The sequence below is a fragment of the Chiloscyllium punctatum genome, chromosome 5, assembly GCF_047496795.1.
Source record: "Chiloscyllium punctatum isolate Juve2018m chromosome 5, sChiPun1.3, whole genome shotgun sequence".
Classification (NCBI taxonomy): domain Eukaryota; kingdom Metazoa; phylum Chordata; class Chondrichthyes; order Orectolobiformes; family Hemiscylliidae; genus Chiloscyllium; species Chiloscyllium punctatum.
In genome coordinates this window covers 124,453,940-124,481,728 of record NC_092743.1, presented here as the reverse complement: position 1 = coordinate 124,481,728, position 27,789 = coordinate 124,453,940, and positions in this window count along the sequence as shown.

Below are 27,789 nucleotides of genomic sequence, written 5' to 3'. Positions count from 1 at the left end.
ATTGTGCATGATGTAGAGATGTTCCAATTAAGCAACATCCTTATAGGCATAACTCTCGAAAGTTGGCACATGTTCAGAAGGAGACAGAGTTCATGCTCCAAGATGGCATAATTGAAGTGAGTTACAGTGACTGAAGCTCATCCATAAACATAGTGCCAAATTCAGATGGACTATCGCAAAGTCAGTGTCGTTACAAAGACTGATGCATATCCAATTCCATGGATGGAGAACTGTGTCAAAAAAGTGGAACAAGCAACTTACATTTCCAGAGGCTACTGGCAAGTACCTCTGTCAGAGAGAGCAAAGGCAATTTTGGCTTTAGGAACACCAAATGGACTATATCAGTTCAAAGTCATGTCACTTGATATGAAAAACGTTCCAGCTACATTTCAGAGACTGACTAACAAGGCCATTGCTGGGTTACCCAATTGTGTTGTTTGTATTGAGGACCTGGTAATTTTTACTCACTAATTGAAGGAACTTTACAGCATTTATTGGATTTGCTTGGTCAACTTCGGAAGGCAGGCTTGGTGGTAAACCTCGCTAACTGAATTTAGCCCAAGTCACCTTCCTGGGCCATATTATTGGACACAGACAACTGGCCCCATGGGATGTGAAAACAAAAGTAATTGGGGAATTTCCCACACTGTCAATGAAAAAGCAGTATTACGGTTCCTGGGATTTAATGAATTTTACTGAAAGTTTGTGCCGAACTTTAGCAGTGTGGCTGCTCCACTCACTGAATTGTTGAAAAAAGGCAAGACATTTCAGTGGACACCTGTTGTGACACGAGGCAAACTCTCCTGCTTAATTTCAAACCAGCAACACAGAAAAGATTTATCCCATGCAGTAATCTGTAAAATTTCCATTGGCCAAGAACTATTTAAAGTAAAAATAAAGTTGTTTATTTATTTAAGTATAACAGAGAATAATTAACTAACAATTATATATAAGTCCTATCTTTTACCTTTTCTTCTATAATACTAGTCTGATAAAACTCCGGATTAAAATTTACAACACAACACTTTTTATCTCAAAATCAAGTAGCTTTCAGTTCTTCTATTTGGATCTTCCTGTGTCTTCCTTTCTTCTTCTTAGAGACTCTGCTTCACAGATTATTGATCAAGGAAGGTACTGAACTATTTTTCAGGCAGACGTTTGTCAACTGGGGCTTGGCAATTCTCCTCCCAACTGTTCAATTTTCTCCTGGTTTTATACGCCAGGGCATCGGATTGTGTCATTGGCTTTTAAGATTGTCAATTCAAACTTGATTGGAAATTGGTATTTTTGGGGGGAATAATTTAAAGTGATTAGCCTAATTCAATTTTTTTTTGTCATTTTCAGGTAACTGGCTAATCGAGTTGTTTGACCAAGTGTCACATTGTTACATTATTGAGAACACTTGGTGCTGAGTATGGTAGTTCTGCTGCTTTTAATGCTCTTAAAGTACACCCGCATCTTCATAACAACACCGGATGGTCGAAATGCATTTGACAGCCTAAAAACTATGTTAACCACTGCCCCAGTATTCACCTCACCAGATTACACAAAGCCTTTAAGGTGGCTATCAATGCCAGTGATGTGGGTAATGGTGCGGTGCTCTTGCAGAGGGATGATGAAGGGATAGACAGACCAATTGGGTATTTTTCCAGGAAGTTAAGCATTCATCAACAGAAATACCAATGGTGGAGAAAGAAACTTTAAACTTGGTGTTGGTGTTGCAGCATCTCAGTGTTCATATTCCCAGCAATGGATCTGAGGCAATCATATACACTGATGATAACCCATTGACATTTGTGAAAAAAATTAAGGACAGAAATGCCAGACTGTTTAGATGGTGCTTGTTGTTTCAGCCATTCAATTTGACAATTGTACATATGGCAGGTTGCAAAAACATGATTGCTGATGCGTTATTGAGGCTAGAATGAGATACAGAGGTATTTGGTGGCGGGTGTACCATGGCCTGAATTCACATGTAGTTGTGTATGTTTGCATGTGTATAGTTAGTATAGTGTTTATGTATGTTTTAGACTACTAACCCAGTTTGTTTTTGAAGGGTTTGAAAAACAAAGCCATCTTTTGATGGTTCACTTTTTAAGGGGGTGGAAGTGTCACAAAGCTGATCCCTTTTTTCTAAAAGCTATTCCTTTTCTCAAGGATACTGTGTCCTTGGTTTTATCAGAGGGGTAATAAAATGCTCCATGGTCCAATTAGACTGGTTTGGTACAGAGATTAAAGGGTATTGACAGGCTTTTTTGTTTATATATAAATGGATGAGCCTTCAGGGCAAAGTGGTCATGTTTTAGAAGTGACCTGTATAATGAAAGGTTAGTGGTCAGCTCTCTAGCTGGGCAGTTCAGTCCAGATCTAGTTTGGAATTCATCAGTGGACTGTGTGAACAGGCTCTCTCTCTCTTTCTGCCCTTTTAACTTCAACATGTAAGCATCTGTTCCTTTTTTTAAAAAATGTGTTTTAAGGGGGTTTGCTTATTGGGACTGTTGTGTATATTTGGAACAACACAACTAAGTCTAATTTGGATAGACTGAGTACTGTAGGGGTTCTTTATTCTGTTCTTTGTGTTTTATTGTGTAATTTTGTGAATAAATTTCTGTCTGTTTTAAAAGCTAGTAGTCAACGTCGCTACCTTACTCTGAGTAGTTTTTTACTGTACACTTACTGAAACAAATTGCAAAGTTATGGTCTGGGCTGCCTGCTTAAGAATGATTTGAGTGGTCTGGCCTAGTCCATAACAACAGCTTCAGAGTTAGAGAGACAAGGAAGGGTGGGAGCTGTAAATTGGAATGAGGGTTGTGACATATGCTGCTGAGCGTGAAGGAGCAGGTGAATTGAATAAGGGCATGGTTCAAGCCTAATGGCAGCAGGGGGAGGGGAGCTGAATGGGTATTGGCTCAAGGGAAGATCCAGAAGATCATAGTAATAATGAATAGAGTCACAGTAACAGGGGCAAATGAAACATAACAGATGGTATGTTAGAGGAAAGGGGTAGAGAGTCTACAGTAATGCAGGGAAAAGTATACATTAGAGGGGTAAGATTGAGTTTGAAGTATCAAAATAAATTTTTACACATAGCAATTTCTTCTTCAATCTGATCAAGTTTAATCTGTTGACAATAATGCACTGCAAAAATGGAAGGAATCTGAGGTCAGTTGGCATGAGGTCCCCACATAGCTCAAATATCCAATGAGTGTGAAGCAAAACCGAACCCAAAGAAAGTGAGTACACAAGCGCTCAGTTAACATATTTATGCTGAAGTGAAGTGTTCAAGCAACTCATAACACTGACATCTCAGTCAGGTTCTGTAATGCATTGAATTCTGAACTACTCACAATCAACAATATTGCAGGTGATGGTGGGGGCATGGTATATGTTAAACTGTGTAGAAAGGTTCACCGGTCTGGGGATCTGAATTGTATGGATATCAGAATGAAGCTATTGTTGTTGTTGATTCAAAGATTTCAGGGCAATGTCACAGGAGATTAAAAACATCACCAAGATCAGAAGTGAGCGATGTGCCACATCCATAAACACATTACAATGCTTAAGATTAGAAATTTCTTTCAAATGGTTGAGTGAGGAAAAGAGTAAGCAGTCACAGGTCATGGGTCATGGGTTACGGATTTAATCATGCTGAGGTGGCTATAGGGCAGACTTTCCCTGAACAGCAACCTGATAAGAGACTAAAAGGTTCTGTTGTTAGCAGCAACATCTCTTTCCTGCTCTCTGATTCGATTTTGGATTTTATTGTCACATGTGTTTTACAGGAAGAAAACAATGAAATATAATGAAACGCTTTCACTTGTCATGATGATTATGTGCCATTTTGAATAATTTAAGAATAAGGGAAAAAAGAAAGATATAGCTTGAAGGGATTGATCTATATTCCAATGCTAAGTGTTTAGACAGCTAAACAAAACAGCTGTACTAGCTTTGTTATGTCTATAGAGGAAGCAGAAGAAAAGGCAAAGGGCTACCCAGCAGCAATACCAAATACCTGAGGCTCTGGAGGATCAGCAGGTGAGGAATCTATCTGATGATCTTGCCAGTGAGAAGGTGTCGAGTGAGGCACGCACTCCAGATGCCTGAAATGGTGAGGAACATGTCATTGCAGGCTGGCAGGGAGGGCACAGCCAGCCACTCATAAAATGTCATCTCAAAACATTCCAGAAAGCTATGCGTCCCAACCTCTGAACCACCCCCTCTCCAGCCCAGAGAGCCAATTGCCTCCAACAGTCATAGAATCAGAGAGTCATAGAAATGTACAGCATGGAAACAGACCCTTCGATCCAACCCATCCATGCCGACAAGATATCCCAACCCAATCTAGTCCCACCTGGCCCATACCCCTCCAAATCCTTCCTATTTATATATCCACCCAAATGCCTTTTAAACGTTGCAATTGTACCAGTCTCCATCACTTCCTCTGGCAGCTCATTCCATACACGTACCACCCGCTGTGTGAAAAAGTTGCCCCTTAGGTCTCTTTTATATCTTTCCGTCTCACCCTAAACCTATGAGTTCTGGACTCCCCCACCCCAAAAAAAAGACTTAGCCTATTTATCATATCCATGCCCCTCATGATTTTGTAAACCTCTATAAGGTCAGCCCTCAACCTCCGATGCTGCAGGGAAAACAGCCCCAGCCTGCTCAGCCTCTCCCTGTAGCTCAAATACTCCAACCCTGGCAACATCCTTGTAAATCTTTTCAGAACTCTTTTCAAGTTTCATAACATCTTTCCGATCGGAAGGAGACCAGATTTGCAAGCAATATTCCAACAGTGGCCTAACCAATGTCCTGTACAGCTGCAACATGACCGCCAAAATCCTGTACTCAATACTCTGACCAATAAAATAAAGCATACCAAACACCTTCTTCACTATCCTATCTACCTGCAACTCTACTTTCAACGAGCTATGAACCTGCACTCCAAGGTCTCTTTGATCAGCAACACTCTCTAGGACCTTACCATTAAGTATATAAGTCCTGCTAAGATTTGCTTTCCCAAAATGCAGCACCTCACATTTATCTGAATTAAACTCCATCTGCCACTTCTCAGCCCATTGGCCCATCTGATCAAGATCCTGTTGTAATCTGAGGTAACCTTCTTCGCTGTCCACTATACCTCCAATTTTGGTGTCATCTGCAAACTTACTGACTGTACCTCTTATACTCACATCCAAATCACTTATGTAAATGACAAAAAGTAGAGGACCGAGCACCGATCCTTGTGGCACTCCACTGGTCACAGGCCTCCAGTCTGAAAAACAACCCTCCACCACCACCCTCTGTCTTCTACCTTTGAGCCAGTTCTGTATCCAAATGGCTAGTTCTCCCTGTATTCCTTGAGATCTAACCTTGCTAACCAGTCTCCCATGGGGAACCTTGTTGAACGCCTTTCTGACGTCCATATGGGCAGCATAGTGGTACAGTGGTTATGGGTGGCATGGTGGTACAGTGGTTAGCACTGCTGCCTCACAGCACCAGAGACCCGGGTTCAATTCCCGCCTCAGGCAACTGACTGTGTGGAGTTGGCACATTCTCTCTCGTGGGTTTCCTCCCACAGTTCAAAAATGTGCAGGTTAGGTGAACTGGCCATGCTAAATTGCCCATAGTATTAGGTGAAGGGGTAAATATAGGGGAATGGGTCTGGGTGGGTTGCACATTGATGTGGACTTTTTGGGCTGAAGGGCCTGTTTTCACACTGTAAGTAATCTAATCATATAGATCACATCCAACGCTCTGCCCTCTTTTTGTTACTTCTTCAAAAAACTCAGTCAAGTTTGTGAGACATGATTTCCCATGCACAAAGCCATGTTGACTATCCCTAAGTAATCCTTGCCTTTTCTAATACGCGTACATCCTGTCCCTCAGGATTCCCTCTAACAACTTTCCCACCACTGACGTCAGGCTCACTGGTCTTTAGTTCCCTGGCTTATCCTTACCACCCTTCTTAAACAGTGGCACCATGTTAGCCAACCTCCAGTCTTCTGGTACTTCACCTGTGACTATCGATGACACAAATATCTCAGCAAGAGCCCCAGCAATCACTTCTCTAGCTTCCCACAGAGTTCTAGGGTACACCTGATCAGGTCCTGGGGATTTATCCATCTTAAAACCATTTCAAGACGTCTAGCACTTCCTCCTCTGTAATATGGACATTTTGCAAGGTGTCACCATCTATTTCCCTACATTCTGTATCTTCCATATCATTTTTCACAGTAAATACTGATGCAAAATACTCATTTAGTATCTCCCCCATCTCCTGCAGTTCCATACAGAGGCCGCCTTGCTGATCTTTGAGGGGCCCTATTCTCTTCCAAGTTGCCCTTTTGTCTTAACTTATTTGTAAAAACCCTTCGGACTCTCCTTAATTCTATTTGCCAAAGCTATCTCATGTCCCCTTTTTGCCCTCCTGATTTCCCTTTTACGTATACTTCCATTATACTCTTCTAAGGAAGGAAGCATATGTAAGGTATAGACAGGATAGATTGAGTGAATCTATCCTGTCTATACCTTACATATGCTTCCTTCTTTTTCTTAACCAAACCCTCAATTTCTTTCGTCATCCAACATTCCCTATACCTACCAACCTTCCCTTTCACCCTAACAGGAATATACTTTCTCTGGATTTTCGTTATCTTGTTCCTGAAGGCTTCCCATTTTCCAGCTGTCACTTTACCTGCGAACATCTGCCCCCAGTCAGCTTTTGAAAGTTCTTGCCTAATACTGTCAAAATTGGCCTTTCTCCAACTTAGAAATTCAACTTTTAGATCTGGTCTATCCTATTCTATCTCTACTTTAAATCTAATAGAAATATGGTCACTGGCCCCAAAGTGCTCCCCCACTGACACCTCAGTCACCTGATCTGCCTTATTTCCCAAGAGTAGCTCATGTTTTACACCTTCTTAAGTCGGTACATCCACATACTGAATCAGAAAATTGTCTTGCATACACTTAACAAATTCCTCTCCATCTAAACCCTTAACATTATGCAAAGGAGACTGCCCTCTATCCAGAGGATCATTCAAAGATAACTACCAAACTCACTCGAGGCAAGATTAGATTAGATTAGATTATTTACAGTGTGGAAACAGGCCCTTCGGCCCAACAAGTCCACACCGTCCCGCCGAAGCGTACTCACCCATACCCCTACATCTACATCAACCCCTTACCTAACACTACGAGCAATTTAGCATGGCCAATTCACCTGACCTGCACATCTTTGGACTGTGGGAGGAAACCGGAGCACCCGGAGGAAACCCACGCAGACACGGGGAGAATGTGCAAACTCCACACAGTCAGTCGCCTGAGGCGGGAACTGAACCCGGGTCTCCGGCGCTGTGAGGCAGCAGTGCTAACCACTGCGCCACCGTGGGCGGCACGGTGGCACAAGATGGCAAAGCATGTGTGAGACTTTCAATTTCAGCTGTGGCTGTTGAAGTGACAAAAGGAGACAAGCATAGAAATAAATGGCAGGAAGAACCTTGAAGCCAGTTTGTGTGTGTGGGTGTCAATGACATGTAGAACCATACAATAAATATAGCACTTTGTTACATTTTTGTTATCTCTTCAGGTTTCTGATTGATTATTTTTCTCTTTTTGCAGCCTTGAAGGATATTGCTCAGAGGAACAAATGCTCAACATGTGGAGCACTGATGCTGAACACAGTCTCAAGGAAGTATGATTTCTAAGACAAAGGCCCTCTCTCTATACTGGCTTTATCCAGTCCTTTATTACAAAGGCAATGCTCGCTGTTTTTACTTTTTGTCTCTCTCTTCCCAAAATCTAGAAGTACTGGTATACTTCATAGAATCTCTACACTGTATAAGCAGACCATTCAGCCCATTTAGTTCAAACCAGCCCTGTGAATGGCATCCCACACAGACCCATCCCTCCTACCCTATTCCTGTGACACTGCATATCCCACAGCTAATGCACCTACATTTCCGCAACCTACAAACAGATCCCATCACCAAGGATATATTTCCCTCGCCACCTCTATCTGTGTTCCACAAAGTCCATTCCATCCTCGATTCCCTTGTTAGATTCACACCCTACACCAATCCACCCTCCCCTCCCAGCACCTTCCCTTGCCACCACAAGAAGTACAAAACCTGCACCCACACCTCTCCCCTTCACCTCCATCCAAGGCCCCAAAGTATCCTTCCACATCGACAGAGATTCCATACATGTCATCTACTGTATCCACTGCTCCCGATGCGGTCTCCTCGACACTGGGTTGACAGGACGCCAACTTGCGGAATGTTTCAGAGAACTTCCCTGGAACACATGCCCTGTGGCCGAACACTTTAACTCACCCTCCCACTCTGCCAAGGACATGTAAGTCTTTGGCCTCTTCCACCACCAAACTCTAGCCAGCCGACGCCTGGAGGAATGATGCCTCATCTTCTGCCTTAGGACCCTCCAACCACATGGGATCCCGCATCCTCATTTTTCTACCCCCTCCTTATCCCAGATCTAAACTTCCAACTCAGCACCACCTTCTTGAACTGTCCGACCTGTCCATCTTCTTTCTCACCTATCTGCTCCACCCTCCTCTCTGATCGATCTTCATTACCCTTCACCTTCATCTACCTATCACAGTTCCAGCTACCTCCCCCCCAGCCCCACCCCCTCCCATTTATCTCTCAGCCCCTTTTACCCCCATTCCTGATGAAAAGTGTATGCTTGAAACATCGATTCTCCTGCTCCTCGGATGCTTCCTGATCGACTGTGCTTGTCCAGCCCCATACTCTTTTATTCTGATCTCCAGCATCTGCAGTCCTCACTTTCTCCTCGAAAATGAGGTGCTGTTCTTCCAGCTTATGCTGAGCTTCACTGTAACAAGCCTGAGACAGATGTTGACCACGGAACAAGGTGCGTTGAAAGGGAAGGCAGCAGGACGTTCAGGGTCTTAGAACATAGAACATAGAACAATACAGCGATCCAAGCCCACCTAATCTACACTAGCCCACTATCCTCCATATGCCTATCCAATGCCCGTTTAAATGCCCATAAAGAGGGAGAGTCCACCACTGCTACTGGCAGGGCATTCCATGAACTCACGACTCGCTGAGTAAAGAATCTACCCCTAAAATCTGTCCTATACCTACCACCCCTTAATTTAAAGCTATGCCCCCTCATAATAGCTGACTCCATACGTGAAAAAAGACTCTCATGGTCAACCCTATCTAAACCTCTAATCATCTTGTACACCTCTATCAAGTCACCCATAAACCTTCTTTTCTCCAATGAAAACAGCCCCAAGTGCCTCAGCCTTTCCTCATACGATCTTCCTACCATACCAGGCAACATCCTGGTAAACCTCTTCTGCACCCATTCCAGTGCCTCCACATCCTTCCTATAGTATGGCGACCAAAACTGCACACAATACTCCCGATGCAGCCACACTAGAGTCTTATACAACTGCAACATGACCTCAGGACTCCGGAACTCAATTCCTCTACCAATAAAAGCCAGTACGCCATATACCTTCTTCACCGCACTATTTACCTGGGTGGCAACTTTCAGAGATCTGTGTACATGGACACCAAGATCCTTCTGCTCATCCACACTACCAAGTATCTGACCATTAGCCCAGTACCCCATCTTTTTGTTACTCATACCAAAGTGAATCACCTCACACTTACCCACATTGAACTCCATTTGCCACCTTTCTGCCCAGCTCTGCAGCTTATCTATATCCCGCTATAACATGCTACATCTTTCCTCACTGTCAACAACTCCACCGACTTTTGTATCATCCGCAAACTTGCTCACCCAACCTTCTAGCCCCTCCTCCAGGTCATTTATAAAAATGACAAACAGCAATGGTCCCAAAACAGATCCTTGCGGAACACTGTTAGTAACTGCACTCCAAGATGAACCTTTACCATCAACTACTACCCTCTGTCTTCTTCCAGCCAGCCAATTCCTAATCCAAACCTCCAACTCACCTTCAATGCCATACCTCCGTATTTTTTGCAGTAGCCTACCATGGGGAACCTTATCAAACGCCTTACTAAAATCCATATACACCACATCTACCGCTTTACCCTCGTCCACCTCCTTAGTCACCTTCTCAAAGAATTCAATAAGGTTTGTGAGGCACAACCTGCCCTTCCCAAAACCATGCTGACTATCCTTGATCACATTATTCCTCTCCAGATGTTCATAAATCCTATCCCTTACAATTCTCTCTAAGACTTTGCCCACAACAGAAGTGAGACTCACCGGCCTATAGTTACTAGGGTTATCCCTACTCCCCTTCTTGAACAAGCGAACCACATTTGCTATCCTCCAGTCTTCTGGCACTATTCCTGTAGACAACGAGGACATAAAAATCAAGGCCAATGGCTCTGCAATCTCCTCCCTTGCTTCCCAGAGAATCCTAGGATAAATGCCATCAGGTCCAGGGGACTTATCTATTTTCACCCTTTCCAGAATTTCCAACACCTCTTCCCTACATACCTCAAAGCCGTCCATTCTAATTAATTGTGACTCAGTATTCACGTCAGCAACAATATCCTGTTCCTGAGAGAATACTGACGAAAAGTATTCATTCAGTGTCTCCCCAATCTCTTCAGCCTCCACACGCAACTTCCCACTACTATCCTTGACTGGACCCATTCCTACCCTAGTCATTCCTTTTATTCCTGACATACCTCTTGAAAGCCTTTGGGTTTTCCCTAATCCTACCAACTAAGGACTTTTCATGTCCCCTCCTTGCTGCTCTTAGCTCTCTCTTCAGATCCTTCCTGGCTACCTTATAACTCTCTTTTTTGTGGACAGAACATAGGTGTTCTGTGAAGCAGTCATCCAGTCGCTGGTGGAGCCCTCCTTACAGAAAAGCTCTTCTTTTTTCCCCTTCTACTTATTCTGATGACCCACAAGTTGAACTTCTCAGTTTCCTGCACTGCACGTACAGCCACACATTAACCTTTTAATCTATACTTATGGCAATCTCACTCACTAAGCTTCACTAATGTCCTTTGCCATCCTTACCTGGTCTGGTCTACATGTGACTCCAGACCCACAACAATGTGGTTGACTCTTAAAACTTCCCTGTGGGTGATTACGAATGTGGAATAAATGCTGGTAAGCCAGCAACACCCTCCTCCTGTGAATGAGTTTTTAAAAATCACCAATTGGCATTGGGAAATGATTGAAGACACCATTAAAAAGGGAATGTTTAGCACATTGCAAATGCAAATTTGTCATCCAATCTAATTTGCAAATCAACTTTACTTTACAAAATTGTGACAACATAGTGCACAAAAGCTAAAATTGGAGTGCAAACACTCAAGAGTGAATGAGATATAATGGAAAGAATTTTCTCCCGCCTTCAGGGAAAGCATGAGAAAGAAGATCAACACCAGATGCCCATGGAAAACTCATTATCCTGCACAAATTTGAAGCATTGCCTCCCACCTAATGGGATCAGAAGGTTTTGTTTGCAACAACCACACAGGAACTATTGCATATGCAAACTCATCACCAAGTCCATCTGCCAGCACATGCACTCTTTCTTCCACCTTTGTTGTGTGACTATTGTCTCTACCCCTCAACACTCCATTGTTGACCCCTTGTTCAAACGCTTTGACATTTCCTTAAAATTTTGCTCTTTTATTTCAGGGATATATCCTGAATAATAAATAATTCTGTTCCAAATTTCTGCTCTAATTCAATATTAAAACCAGAGGCAAATTCATAAGGTAGTCATGTTCCATGCTACAATTAGCTATGTTTGGAAATCATTTGTCAAAACTAAGATGGGTAAGGATCTAGTCCCATAAGGATCTGAGTCTATATTTATTGTACTGTTTGTTTTACTGTGTACTAATAATGTCTCTAAAGATTACAGCTGTCAATGCTCACATGTAGATGATCCTTACAAGTGGTTCCACTATGCTCTTAATTTTGTTTTTATATTGAAAAATATTTATGTGAAAAACTGTGGGAGGGAAAAGAAACAACCTTTATTAATTAACGTTTGCAACCCTTTCAAGAAAATAGGTCCAGCATTTGCCTTTGCAATTAAGGAGCGGAAATCCTGAGATATTGCCAATAAGTTGGGTGGTATGGTGGCTCAGTGGTTAGCACTGCTGCCTCACAGTGCTAGGAACCCTGGTTCAATTCCCGCATTGGGCAATTGTCTGTGTGGAGTTTGCACATTCTCCCTGTGTTTGCGTTGGTTTCCTCCAGTTTCATCCCACAATCCAAAGATGTGCAGGCTAGGTGATTTAGCCATGCTAAATTGCCCATAGTGATAGGTGCATTAGTCAGGGGGAAATATAGTGTGGGGGAATGAGTCTGGGTGGGCTACTCTTCAGAGAGTCGGTGTGGACTTGTTGTACCAAAGGGGCAGTTTACATTCTGTAGAGAATCTAATCTAATCTAAATATGTTAACAAAATCTAAAATGATTTCTGTATTCTTCAATTTTAAAACAAGGCACCTGAAGAAAATTCTGGAAATCCAATTTGCCTGACAAAAAGTAATGTTTCAATAAGGGGAGTGAATAGTACAGGAACAGATTATTATCTTTGGTAAAATAGTAAACAAAATATTTAAGAAACCATGTTACTGAGTATGCAACTGGTAATATGGCACAGCAAATTGTTAAGTACATTTCTCCTACTGTGTCCCGTGCAAAATGCTTGCTTGAGTTAATTGGTCAGTCGGTTTAACGATTCAACAAGAAACTGCCCCTTACAGTAATACCTCTTCAAAGGCAATTAGGCATGGGGAGAAAGGGTTGACATGGCCAGAGACACACATCCTATGAATAAGCAATAAATAAAGGCAGGCAGGATCAATTGATGGACTGTGTTGTGTTGGTTTCAACAGGAGCTATACTTAGGACTTAACAATTGCCTTCAGTAATTCTGTATCCGGTCAGAACAAATAAAAAATCATAGCTTGTGCCTTCGTTCTTGATCACTGCCCTGTGACCTTCTTACAAACTCATGTATACAGCAATCAATAGAGACAAAGTCAAGTTCGACTCACTCGTTGAGGTTTTGTCCTGTGGCATTAGTCACTTGAGTGAGATAACAAATGCTGCTGACACCAGTAACATTGTGGTAAGTCTTACTTGGGAGCAGGAAAGAAGAAAATTGGATTTTTAAAGAAAATTAGTAAGTCATTACAATGTTGGAATGTCTTCTTAGGGAACATTAACTGTCAGAACTCCCAAGTCAGACACTGCATAGTAAACGTATTGGATTTGGACTGAGAGGGTATTGCATATGTCATTGCTTCATCAAAGTTTTATGATGTGTGAGATCTGTCATTTGTTAAATTGGTGTTTTTAGTTCACTGGCTGTTATCATTTATCACTGTACTAAATCTGTTTCAAATATGTGAAGTGACGCTCTCAGTTACCACAAAGAATATATGACTTTGTCTAGTAGTTATTGGACCCTAAGGTTATGGACTTCACAGAGTCTGTTACTGGACAATTCCTTACATTTTTCACACTTGAAATAAAATCCATGAGGAAAATTACACAGCACTCGTCCATTGGAAAATCAATGTGATTACTTTTCTTCACAACATCTGCATTGCATTACTTTCCATTCACTGAACTATCTTCTATTCTGAAAATAAGCCATCACTCAGGTAGCTGATGGTCTTTTCTGCCACACACCAGTTAACATAAAGTTCAGCAGCATCAGCTATTCAGCAAGGCACTCCAGAAACCTAAAGCACCACTTAATATAGTCATCATCATTTATCTTCAGACAGTGTCCTTTCTTTTCTTAATAGAAAGGGAAGAAAGAATTTGCATTCTTATATTGCAACAATCCAAAGTTATTAAGATTAATCACCTTCGAGCATATTTAATGTTGCTTTAGGTTTTATCCTCTTTGCACAGGAAGAAAGCTACACTAAAGCAAACCACAGCATTGTTATGATACTGAAGGGAACCATTTGGCCCATTGTGTCTGCACTGGCAGGAATGAAAATGGTCAATTAATTTCTGATAGTTTTTGTTGAAGCATGAACATTGGAAAGTACACACAGAGTATTGCCCTTCACGATCTGATGTCTGTCTGCTGCTGGATCTCACTGCAAAGTATCCACTGCAACACACCCACCTGGTTCAGAACTGGTTCAAAACTTTATCCAGAAGATAATACCTCTAGCAATGTAGCATTACCACAATAGTACACTGAAATGTAGGTCTAGGTGATCTGTTCACACTCTGATGTGGGACTTGAACCTGCCCGAAACATCGATTTTCCTGCTCCTTGGATGCTGCCTGACCTGATGTGCTTTTCCAGCATCACTCTACTTCATCTAGACTCTGATCTCCAGCATCTGCAGTCCTCACTTTTGCCTAGTTTCACTCAGCGGTAAAAGTACTGCTGTTGTGATTCCACCTAATGCTGTTGCTAGAACAAGTCAGATCCAGACCACCTGTCATCCTGTTTTACTTTCAGTTTCCATGAGGTGACCTTTCATTGAAACACCAACACAATGTTCTAGATGCAGGTTTATCTTTGAAATTATACTTTACTACACTAAAGAAACCAAAATAAAATAGAAAACTACAAGCTATTTATGCTCTTTCACATCTACAGGACTGTTTAATTTGTTCATACAACACTATGGGGAAACATAGCCACATTATTCTCTAGGACGTCTCACTTTAATATTATGCTTTAAAAACAATCACCACAGCTTTAGAAAAACTTACAAGTTAATCATTATACCCTTTCACAGACACACAGACTGAATCACAGCTTAAAATCAAAACTCTAAAATGAATAATGCTAAATATGCATAAATCATGCACCTTCCAACACATCTAGCCCAAAGAATGAATAAGATGCATCTTTAAATGTGTTGTGGGTAAATCACCACAAGTTACCTTCAATTCAGCTACTTAGTAAGAAACCTCACAGACAATCAAGTACTGAAACTGTGATTTAACCTTTATTAAGACCCCCTCAAGTAAGGCAGAGAGACATTTTAATTATTCCTCTAAATTGTGTTCACATTACTTTTATATCATGGTAACAAAACAACATATTAACCATATTACAAGTTACACAGCAGCCAAACCTCATATTAATTCAAGGGTACTAAGTCACTCAATGTCCTTGAAAAGTGCAGTCAATAAATGACCCACCATAACATTTACTTTTTCAGTTACATATGAATGATTTTCACATATTAAGAATTACACCTCACCATAACAATTATAACTACATGCCCTGAAACATTTCTAACAAAATCAAAGGACTGTTGATAGTGTTTCACATGTATGCAGAAGTACATTTCAAAGTAGTATAGAGACAAGACTCAATTCATTTGTTGAATAGCTTTGCTGACATGCGTCAGTCTCTGAAAAATAACCAACATACCATTCAATTTCTAACTCATCATCTTCAAATAAAACATCCTCACACTATTGTCACTGGGATTAGTAACCAGGTTAAATACTTTCTCATAATTAAGCATGGCCAAATTTGATATAGTTGTCAACATAACTATCAATTTTTCAAACACAAACAAAAGCAAATTGCTGGAGAAACTCAGCAGGTCTGGCAGCATCCATGGAGAGAGAAACAGAGTTGGTGTTTTGAGTCCAGTGACCTTTCTTAAGAACTAACAGCAGCTGGAAACGGTGGTATTTATGCTGAAGACCAGGCTGGGGGATGGGGCAAGGGGTAAGTGGATAAGTTGAGAGGGAATCCAATGATAAAGCAAAACAATATGAAAGTTATTCTGGCAGTTATGTAGTTAACTTAGTGTTGCAATGTATGCCCGGGATCATGTTACAGGGCTCCAGTAACAGATAATGGTAATGCATTGTGATTGGTTAGTTAAATCACAGGGAGATGAGCTAGTGCTGAAGATAATGGTGTTGTAATGTGATCGGTTAAATGTGATTGAGGGAACCAGTGTAGGGGACGATGATTAAGTTAGAAAGGGAAAGCAAGCCAGTTTGATAGTGGGAAGAATAACTGTATAAATTGCAGGAGAACAAAGAGATTGTGGGGAGTCAGGAAGACATTTTGCTGGCTCCCACAGCTTTGATTTTGCAAGAATAAAGTTTAATTTCGTGAAGGATTTTTTGCGTTACCTGGTAATTTTTTTTTATAGAGCATTGAGTGATTCTTCCACAATAACGACCACTAGGTAGATAAGGGGATTGTGTACTCAATAATGCTTCCTACAGCTTGAATAACAAAATATCCAGTGGAGTGGTCTAAATCTGTGGGATGCTGAGTCGCTGATTGCTTGCAGTTTTACCAGACTGTAGAGCTGCTTTCTCATTGCAGAAAGAGAGAGGGGTGGCAGGTCATTTAATCTAATGGTCACCAGACCTCAGGCAAGGAGAGAGATGGAGAAGGAGAATTGTTCATGGCAGCCTTAGCCAGAACATAATCCCATAATGGCTGTTGCTACTCTACATTCCAAACCAGCTGACCAGCCAACTGAGCTAAACCAACTCCCAACTGAGCAAACACACATCTGAAATCTGTGATTGAACCAGCGACCTTTAATGCTGTCCCAGTTGAGCTATTTCAGCTGAGCATGGATACTAAACACAAAATCCAAGGCTGGATTTCCCTCTGGACAGTAAATTAAAAGACAATCCAGGAAAGCTTTGCTGTTTTGCTTCTCTGGCCGAGAATTCCTTTAACCCCATTTCACGTCAGAACCATCTTTCCTTCCATATAAAGCAGAGAGAATGAACTTAATTCTGATTCATACCAGTTTTTCTTTCCTAAAGACAATTCAAACAGGACTATTTCACAGAACAATGTCTTCTTTGATGTTAGAAGTGATAGGAAATGGAAAACAATGGATCAATGGATATTTTGCAGGCTGGAAGAAAGTCAATGGTGATTTCTCTGGGGTTTGTATTGGGAATTTTGTTTTTCCTGATTTATCTTAAATGATCTGATGCATATTGCTCAGGGGACAATTTCAAAGGGAACGCAAGACCTGGGTTATATGTGCTCAGATCATTGAAATTGGCAGGACAGATAGAGACACCAGCAAGCAGATAATATATTATCATCTGTTTTATTAATAGGAATATAGAAGACAAGACCAAAGAGGTGATGTTTGACTTTTACAGTAATGAGGAGAGATTAAAGAAGTTGAGATGCTCTCCTCAAAGACAAGAAGAAGAAGAAGAAGAGATCTGATAGAGATTTTCATAATCATAATCCTGCTGGATAAAGTAAATAAGGAGAAACTATTCCTGCTCATAAAAGGAACAAGAACAAGATGGCAAATATTGAAAGAAATCTTCAAAAGAAGCAAAGCTGAAGTGAGGAAAAAGCTTTTCACTCAGTGAGTCATGAGGGAATGAAATGCGCTGCCTGGACATGTTATGGAGGCAGATTCATTTGAGGCTTTCAAGAGGGAGTTGGATGATTATTTGGATTAGAAATAATGTACAAGGGGATGGGGATGGAGCAGGAGGTTGGCACTAGGTCATGATGCTTTTTTAACAAGCCAGTGCAGGCACATCGGGCTGAATGGCCTCCTACTGCACGGTAAACACTTCCGTGATTCTGTGATATCAAGGAGTATTCACTCATTTTTTAAAATTTCAAATCTGTGCTTTATTCATTTTTTTAAAAATCTATAAGTACATACAAAAGGTGCTCAAACAGTTCTGTACAGTTTTTGCAGAGAAAAAGCAAACCAGACCTTGGAATTTGATATTCTTCAGAGCTTCCCTGTAGTTAAATAAGCAAAGGCATTTTCTATTCATGCAGGAAACTATTGACATTTATTTTGAGTTAATAAGGTCGTCTAACAACTGAACAGGACCCTCGTTATACTTTGACAGAAAGACCCTAGACAGTGGCCTTTCCCCACTGCACCTTGGCAGCGGCTGCTCCAAGCTGTAATCCTGGACCTTGGAATGTGCCAGTCTGCCATACTTATGGAAGTCAACTCTTTTCACTGCAAGACTATAGTAGGGGAATGAGGTTTGGGTCATTTTAGGGTCAAGAATACTAGAAAGAATGTCAGGGTTATCGGATTTAACCAAATCAGGAATTTTATATATATACTTAATAAAAGCAGAGGGGGTAACAAACTGATTACCACAGCTGGGTGTTGAGATTTCACTCACTACTGTTGGTTTACTCATTCATTCATTCAATTTCACTGAAGCACTATTTTAAAAGTAACTTTCTTCAAAGGGACAGAGGTCCTATTCAGGCATGTATCTAACAGGTACGCGTTGATAAAGAAAACTTGCTTGATGTCCTACAGGCTATTCAGTTCCCAAAAGGTGTTGCTGAGGGAGGATTAGTAGTATAATCTTTTCATAGTTTTGGGTGACGTAATGCAATGGGGAGTGGAGACACCACAGTTTTATGAATGAATGAATGAATGAATGAAAGAAAGGTAGTAATAGTAAATACAGAGTGCTTGTGACAGGATTGGTAAAACAAAGGATTTTAATACAAAAATAAAGAACCTTCTATGTGATTCTATGATGTGGGTAAGCAGGGCAGACTTTTAGCAGATCACAGGATATTCAGGGGCAAAAGTTCCAAAATAAGCAAGTGACTACATAAGCAAACAAGCACTGTGTGTTTGAATCCAATTCAGAGCTATGTAATACACAATGATTTGATGTAATCAAAATGGCCAGTTAATTGAATTATAAATTTGATGTAGTTATTTGTAGATCTGATGTATTTAACTGCCTAGTCAAATGATTTACCATCTTTGCCTAATTGATTGACTTATGAACTAGATATTTTGATGTAAGAAGGTATAAAGATAGTATTATGTAGGTGTTTGACGGACTGAACTCAATCATCCTGCATGATGATCTTGAGTTCCTCTTCTTGCTGTAATCAATTACTGCTTGAATAAAGTGCTGTTCCTGCTGAATTCTCAACACCTTCAGAGTCTTCTTGCCTCAGAGACCGAGGTCACTCCTATAAAGACCAACAAGGTTTGGACTGATTAAAGAGGGTCTTTCACCAAGTGATGGTCTTTCAGGCATAGTTGATGTTTGTCTGGATGTGCATCCCAGCCCATAGTGTACACAGTCCTGCATCACAGAGCTGCTTAGGATGTACCTCGACAAACACCACTGCATCTCTCTCCAGAAATACATATGTATATACATAGATGCTTATATTAATTAATTAATTAATTTGTTCATTCATTCAATCATTCATTCATCAAATCCCTCATCCCCTGTGACTGCCTCTCATGTGTCCAATAGGTAATAGCATCTTCCACTTGTATTCACTTCCTTGCAGTGACAACAGTGCTGGTGTGGACTTGCCTGCCATGTCAGAATTAGCACGTTATGCTGAAAATGTTATCATTTTAGATGTAGGTTATTCTGTTGCAAAATCACTACAAAATGTCCTTAAATTCTAACTTTAATATGCATCAGCCAAGGTAGCTACAAATCAAAAGTGGCACGTGTACAGTTTAAGTTTCAGTAGGTTGAAGATTAGAGAAGTCAGCCATGCATTCTCTATTGGTTTGAATTCACATTGGAATAAAGCATTCAATCTGTCATCTTAACATATCTGGTCATCATGATGGTTAATATTTCACAATGTGTATTCATTAGTGAACATGATAGGGTATGGAGAGCCATAGATTCAAACTGAGATCTCCTGATGTCATGAAGAAAGTAATTTTGGAACAGCAGTCTGATCACGATGGCATGGTGTAATCCTTTTCAAGTGAATCAAGGGTTATATCAGTAGGATTGATTTGATCATTAAAGAAAAAGTCCTTATTAATACCTCCACAAGAATGGTTATATTAAATTTTCTGCTCCAAATTTTCTGCAGGATGAGATATAAGTCTTTATTGCAATGAATTATACTATCACTGTTGATGATCATTATTCAATCAGCAGATGTCCTGATGGTTCATGTGAGGTTTTTCATTTGAATCAATTCGACTTGGACACTTTATTTTCCACAAATGTTAGCTTCTCATATTGAAATAACTACAGAGAGGCTAGTATCCTGCCACTAAGTTACCCTTTATTTACTTTTGCACACCAAAACACCAGCTGTGGCCAGCGAGCTAGGAGTTAGTCACCTCAACTAAGGAGATTCTAATCTCCTGGTTATATATATTTTTTTTTCCAGTGACAAGCAAAGCCCAGTGCAAGCAATGCTGCCTCCTGTTTATATTTTCTTTCTTTAAAATAATTTTTAGGAGATTCTAATCTCCTCGTTACATATATTTTTTTCTTTCTTTATAAAATTCCCACACTACTGCCTGGCAGTGGTAGTGCTTATTTTTCCCCAGCACCCATCTTGTGTGCGTGCGCAGGTGTAGGACACAGTGAAGAACAAGTATACATATCTTTATTCAGTTGCCACCACCAGGAAGAAAGGAAACATCCGAGTGGCCAGCTTGAGGGTGTTGGTGGACAGCACATGCTCCTTCTCTGGGGAAACCGAGGATCATATCCTGTTTCTTTTTTCAGCATAACTGCTCACTCCTTTTATTCCTCTTTTTTCTTTTTTTGCTGAATAAACAGAACCACTGACACTTCTTTTTTTTCTTCGTTACCCCTGCACTATCGCCTAACTGAGGTAGTACTTATATTTTCCCCCACACCCATGTTGTGTGTGTGCAGGTGTAAGACACAATGAAATACACAAGGTGAACAAATCTTTATTCGGTTTCCACCACCAGGAAGAAAAGAAATACCCTAGTGGCCAGTGACAAGCACTGCCCTTCACAAAAGGCAATGCTGTGTGATCAAACAGTGAAAGGGAGGGCAGGGATTAAATCAAAATAGAGTTGGAGGGAAATAATACACCCCACTCCCTGCGGTGCCCACCTCTCCCTAAACAGCCCCAGGGTGTTGGTGGACACCGCGTGCTCTGTCTCCAGGGATACCCAGGCTTGCCTCCTGGTTATATTTTTTTTCTTTTTTTCTTTTTTTTTCTATGTACCTAACAGTCTAAAAAACAGGAACTAAAACAAAAAATTGCTGGATACTCTCAGCAGGTCTGACAGCATCTGAAATAACTCCACAGAGGCCAGTATGCCATCTCCAAGTCACCCTTCATTTACATGTGGAGAATCATTGACACTGATCCAGCTCCCTCACAGCCAGCTCTCAGAGTGAACAGACCCTCTGACATTCTTGGTTTTTTTTTCTTTTCTGCGATAGTGCTTATTTTTCCCCAGCACCCATGTTGTGTGTGTGAGCGCAGGTGGGAGACACAGAGAGAGACACAAGGTGTACAAATCTTTATTCAGTATCCACCACCAGGAAGAAAGGAAAGCACCCGAGCGGCCAGTGACAAGCAATGCCCTTCACATCGAAGGGCAACGCTGTGCAATCAAACAGTGAAGGGGAGGGCAGGGATTAAATCAAAATAGAGTTGGAGGGGGAAATAATGCACCCCACTCCCTGCGGTGCCCACCTCTCCCTAAATAACCCCAGGGTGTTGGTGGACACCATGTGCTCTGTCTCCGGGGACACACAGGCTTGCCTCCTAGTTATATCTTTTTTCTGTTTCCTCCTGTTTATATATTTTTTGGTTTGACACCCCGTTTGTTTTCCTTTTTTTAAAATTTCTTTTTTATTTAATCCCCACACTACCACCTAACTGCAGTAGTGCTTATGTTTTCCCCCAGCACCCATGGTGTGCGTGTGTGTGCAGGTGTGAGACACAGTGAAAGACACAAAGTGCACAAATCTTTATTCAATTTCCACCACCAGGAAGATAGGAAAAACACCCGAGTGGCCAGTGACAAGCACTGCCCTTCAAATCACAGGGCAATGCTGTGTGAGCAAAACAGTGGAGGGGAGGGTAGGGACTAAATCAAAATAGAGTTGGAGGGGGAAATAATACACTCCACTCCCTGCGGCGCCCACCTCTCCCTGAACAACTCCAGGGTGTTGGTGGACACCGCGTGCTCCTTCTCCAGAGACACCCGGGCTCTAACGTAACCGCGGAAGAGGAGCAGGCAGTCGGCCCTAACGACCCCCTCCACGGCCCACTGCCTGGACCTGTTGATGGCCAGTTTGGCCAGGCCCAGGAGCAGACCCACGAGGAGGTCTTCGGACCTGCCCTCCCTCCTCCGTACCAGGTGCCCGAAGATCAGGAGCGTGGGACTGAAGTGCAACCAAAAGCAGAGGAGAAGGTTTTTAAGAAAATCAAAAAGGGAGTGCAAACGCCCGCACCCAATATATACATGGTCCACGGACTCCACAGCGCCACAGAACAAGCAGTTGAGCTGGGAGTCCGTGAACCACCGCAATCTGCGGTTGCAGGGGACTGCTGCGTGCAGCACCCTCCACCGCAGATCCCCGAGAGAAAGGGGGAGGACTCCCGCGTAGAGAGCCCTCCACTGGGGATCTCCACCGCCCGGTGGCAAATGGGCACGCCAAGGCGTGTCTGGGCGGTGGATGAGGGAGAAGAGGTGGACGGTGTGCAGCAGCAGTCTATACAGGGCCTTCCTTTTTATATCCTTTAAGGGGACAAAATTAAAATTCCGGAGGCGGCTCATGTTGTGGGGCACAGGCTCCCGTGGGAAGTACGGGACCTTGGGGCCAATGTGAAATTTTGTAATTTTGTAATGAGTAATTTTGAGGACAGTGGTTCAGTGGTTAGCCTTGCTGCCTCACAGTGACAGGGATCCAGATTTGATTCCACCCTTAATGACTGCATGTGTGGAATTTGCACATTCTTCTCGTGTCTGCGTGGGTTTCCTTCAGGTACTCTGCTTTCCTCCCACACTCCAAAAATGCGTAGGTTAGTTGGATTGGCCATGCTATATTGACCACTGTGTCCAGGGATGTGCAGGATAGGTGGATTCATCATGGGAAATGCAGGGTTACAGGGATAGGGTAAAGTCTGGATGTTGTTCAGAGGTTCAGTGTGGACTCAATGGGTCAAATGGCCTGCTTCCACACTATGGATTCTATGAAAAATATAATGTTATTAAGATTATTATACATAAATACTCTTCTGTGAACGCATTTTAATCCATTAAACTGTCTCATTTAACAGCTTAGAGCAAAATCTTCCCAGGCCCTGATCGATTTGGGGAATAGTAAGAAATCTGGGGGAGTTATGTGAGATGTCAGGTGAGGCCTTTTCCAAAAGTCAGGAGCAGCAAATCGCATTTGCCAAGTATGTTCTGACGCAAATCAGTACACCATCCTATTTGTCAGAATGCTCCATGTCCCACTTCTATATGGAAGAATATGTTAAGCCATCTTTTGAAAGGGATGTAAATGCTGATTGCTCTTATTCTTAAGGACCTTTTCTGTATCATTTGCTTTCCACGCAATAAGATTGCAAATGTGAGTGATGGATCCAGCCACTATTGGGGTTATCGCTATCTTTACTGTGATGAAAGCATGACGTAGAGAAACAGAAGAGGAACTAATGGGCTTGTGAGCTTAGGAGAATCAGAAATCTGCATTAAACCCTAAAAGCATCCAGATGAAGACGTTCCAGCTAAAGGTCCACACGGGATGTGCAGGGGATACATGGCAATCAAGGTCTTTGATGCCATTTTCTCAAGATGAAGAAGGTGAAGTGTTGGCACAAGTTGAGCATGTCCAAGGGGCTATGCCAACTGATGGATTGGTACTTGTGACATAATGGAGTGGGTGGCCTTTCTTTGCTAGTAGTACACAGCTTGGCAACTGTGTTGAATGTTGATGAAGTTAGCTGTTTCCAGGGAGCCACTGAGGACCTCCATAGGATCTTTCAATTGTCCACTTACTAATCTATCCATAAATTAACCAATGCCATTTCTTCCGGATCACGCTGCTTCATCACAGTGCTGTCTGCTGAGAAGGTCATACCATAATGCAGCTGGGTTCATCGATTGGAAAGGATTCCATCCCATCAGTGTACAAATGAGTTATGATTGCCGGTTCCACTGCTTAGAGGTTTGCACCCAGAACCCTTTGGAGCTGCTATGATTCATACATCCTTGAGAACTCATGTATCTGTGCTGTGCTTGAGGGTCTTTTTACAAGGCTGGTTACTGGCAGACAATGGTTACCCACTGTGACCTTGGTTGATGAGGAGTACAGATACAGTGCAGGCCTTTCTTTGACCAGGGTCATGAGGAAGCAGACAATATACTTGATGAAGAAGAGGTTCCGTTGCTTGGACTTGACTAATGGGCCAAGGAGCATACTCCAGACAGAGTGTGTTGCATAATCATGGCACGTTATAGTCTCTGGAGCAGGCAGAGAAGGAATGTGATGGATATGGATAAAACTGGGAAAGTGGGAGCAGAGAAGAATAAGGATAGTAAGCAGGGGGAGCAGTACTTTGTGGATAATACAATGCAACTATAACAGGTGTTTCAAGCCAGTCATGGGCTTGGTGTAGTCAGCAAATTTATTGGTACTCACTCATTAGCAGTTTGTTTGTGTTCTGAGGGGCATCTTCAGATTTTGCTTGCTTGATTTCTCATCAGTTTTGATGATTGTATATAGAAGTTAATTTTTTTGAAGCATTTGAAGGTTTTTCAGTGTGAGATGTCCCCACGTTCATTACTGATAAAATGGTGGGCATTCAAGAAAGCATAACTTTGATGTAGAGAGGCTTAATAAATGGGTTGTGGTTAAGGATTGAGGAGTTGTGTATCCTGGATCTTAACTAGCCATAGGTGTAAGAATGTGCACTTGTATGTGCAAAGAACAGTGCTGCATATGTGCTATAAGATGTATTGGTTTGTGATTGCTGTAATGTGAAGGGGAACTCTAGACTGTCAATGTTTACCTGGGGGCACAGCTGGGGTATACAAAAAGGTGCTAGCATCAGTACCAAGAATGCAAATGCTGGAATATCCTGCCAGTAGTGGATACATCCAGCTATGGTGAGTTGCAGAATTAGGCTAGCATCAGATGAGATGGGATGCTGGAAGATGTAGTAGATCATCAATGAGAGGGGTTTGTGGCAATGAAGTGAGAAACTTTAATAAAACGCAATGAAAATGACACTTAGATAAAATATGGTAAGATTCAGCTCTGATGGTTTACTGTAAAGCCAGATATTAGCATTTAGTCTGTTGGAATCGGAAACTGGTGGCTGACAAATATATTTATTTGTTGAGTTTTTGCTAGCTGAAGTCATAGAGTAGGTAATTGCAGTCTAGCTCATTCATAACACTTAATAAACCAAACATTAATGTTCTCACTGGATAAAAGCCATTTACTGCGGATGCTGGAATCTGAAACCAAAAGAGAAAATGCTGGAAAATCTCAGCAGGTCTGGCAGCATCTGTAAGGAGAGAAAAGAGCTGACATTTTGAGTCTAACTGACCCGTTGTCAAAGCTGATTCATGTTCTCAATTGTTCCTCAGAGCATATCCTATGTGTAGCTGGTAACTGCACTGCTTCTGGACCAACTGCTGCTACTGAAGCTAGTGAGAAATAATTTATGTGGGAATGATAATAATGCTGAGAGGAAACTAAGGACCCACAAGCTTCACATCTGTTGAACTTATGCCACAACATCTAAAAGACAAAGGCAATTTTTTGACACTTCTGATCATTAATGATTTCATTGGAGGTGCACACAGATGATGATTGACTTATCATTGCTTCAGGGAGAATAATGTAATAGTTCTGCAGGGGTTAATGGTCAGCTTCAGAACCATTTTCCTGTTGTAACCCCATCTTAAAACTTGAAAAGTGTTACAATTCCTCAGTGAAAATGGAGAGTAGGAGTTTGGGAACTTGGGGTTTACGAAAGTAGAGGTATGTTAGAGTGAGGGGACAGCTGTTATAAAATGGTCGGAATTCTAGTGTCCTTTGTTGTGACAGAGCTCACAGTCCTGACTTCTGTTTTGAGAAATCCTGGGTTAAAGTTCCTGTTACATTCCCATGAGCCTTCATAATGATGTCACCCACAGTCTGTAAAGACAGCAAAGGATCTCTATGTTTGGAAAATAAGAATAGGAGGAAGCCATTCAGCCCTTTAGTCTGTTCTACCATTCAATAAGGTCATGGATGGTCTCTGGCCCAACTTCATGTCCTTACCTTTGTCGCATACCCCTTAATACTTTTCCTTAACAAAATAAAATCTATCTCAGAATTAAAGCTAACAACTGAACTAGTGTCAAATGCTCTTTGTGGAAGAGAGTTCCAAATCTCTACCATCCTTTGTGTGTAGAAGTGCTTCCCAACATCTCTCCTAAACAACCTGACCCTAATTTTTCGACTTTGTCCCCTAGTTCTAGAATCTGTAACCTGGGGAAATATTTCATTTTTGTCTATCCTGGCTTTTCCTGTTAATATAATGTTCATTGCTCAGTCCAGAAACAGATCCTGTGGTCCAACCAGTCCATGCCGGACATAATCCCAAATTAATCTAGCCCCAGCTGCCTGTTCATGGCTCATATCTCTCCAAACCTTTCCTATTCATATACTTGTCCAAATGTCTTTTAAATATTGTAATTGTACCCACATCCACCACACCCTCAGGAAGTTCATTTCAGATGTGAACCATCCTCTGTGTAAAATATTTGCCTCTTATGCCTTTTTTAAATCTCTTTCCTCACACCTTAAAAATGTGCCCCCGGTTTTACAAACCCCCATCCTAGGGAAAGGACAACTACTTTTAACTCTACACACATCCCTCATTATTTTATAAGCTTCTATCAGGTCGCCTCTCAACTTCCTATGCTCCAGTGAAAAAAGTTCCAGCCTTTCTTTGTAACTCAAACCTTCTACACCTGGCAACATCCTGGTAAATCTCTACTGAACCCTCTCCAACTTCATGCTATCCTTCCTGTAACTGGGCAACCAGAACTGGACACAGTATTTCAGAAGAGGCTTCACCAATGTCCTCTACAACCTCAACATGACTTCCCAAATCCTATACTCAAAGGGTGTGACTGGTGAATTCACGGCATATTTCAGAACATGTGATTGGGATGTCATAGCTAGTACAGAAACTTAGCTGAGAGATGGACAAGACTGGCAGCTCAATGCACCGTGTTTTAGATGCTATAGGAAGGATAGGAAATCTGGCAAGAAAGGAGGGGGAGTGGTGTATTTGATTAAGGAATACAGTACTTCTGTATCAGGGGAAGATTATTCTGAAATATTGTCCTGTGTAAATGCACCTCTAAAGAAGAACTCATGTTATCACAAACAATGCAGTCCCCCAGGTAAACTGAACCTTGCAAATTGGACAGGAGCTTTATTTGTGAATTAGAGAAATGGGACCTGCTCACTAACCCACAGTTAGAGGACATTGTTACGCTAAGAGGTACGAGTGTGCTAGTTCAGCCTTTGGCCACCTGAGGAAAAGTGTGCTCGAGGACAACAACATCAGATCCAACACCAAGATCCTGGTGTGCAGAGCTGTGGTGATCCTGCTTCCCTAGATAGCTCTGAGATGTGGACTGTCTACAACAGACACCACAAGGCAGTAGAGCACCATTGCTACTTGTGCAATGTAAATTCCCCCTGTGAATTTACATGAACTGACATAAAAAAGTCGCACCAACAGCAGTGTTCTCAACCAGACCAATATCCCCAGTGTTGAGACACTGACCTCTCTTGATTCACTCCGATGGGCTGGGCACATATGTCTCCATGACAGACATGAGACTCCCCAAGCAGGTGCTCGACTCCCAGCTCCAAAACGGCAGGCGACATCCGCCACCCCCACCGCCCCCCCCCCCCCACCTCCGACCCCGGTACACATAGGAAGGGCTTCGGGGATACCCTCAAGGCCTCACTGGCGAAGTGTGGCATTCCCACGGACACCAGGACTCACTGGGCCAAGAATGTCCTGAG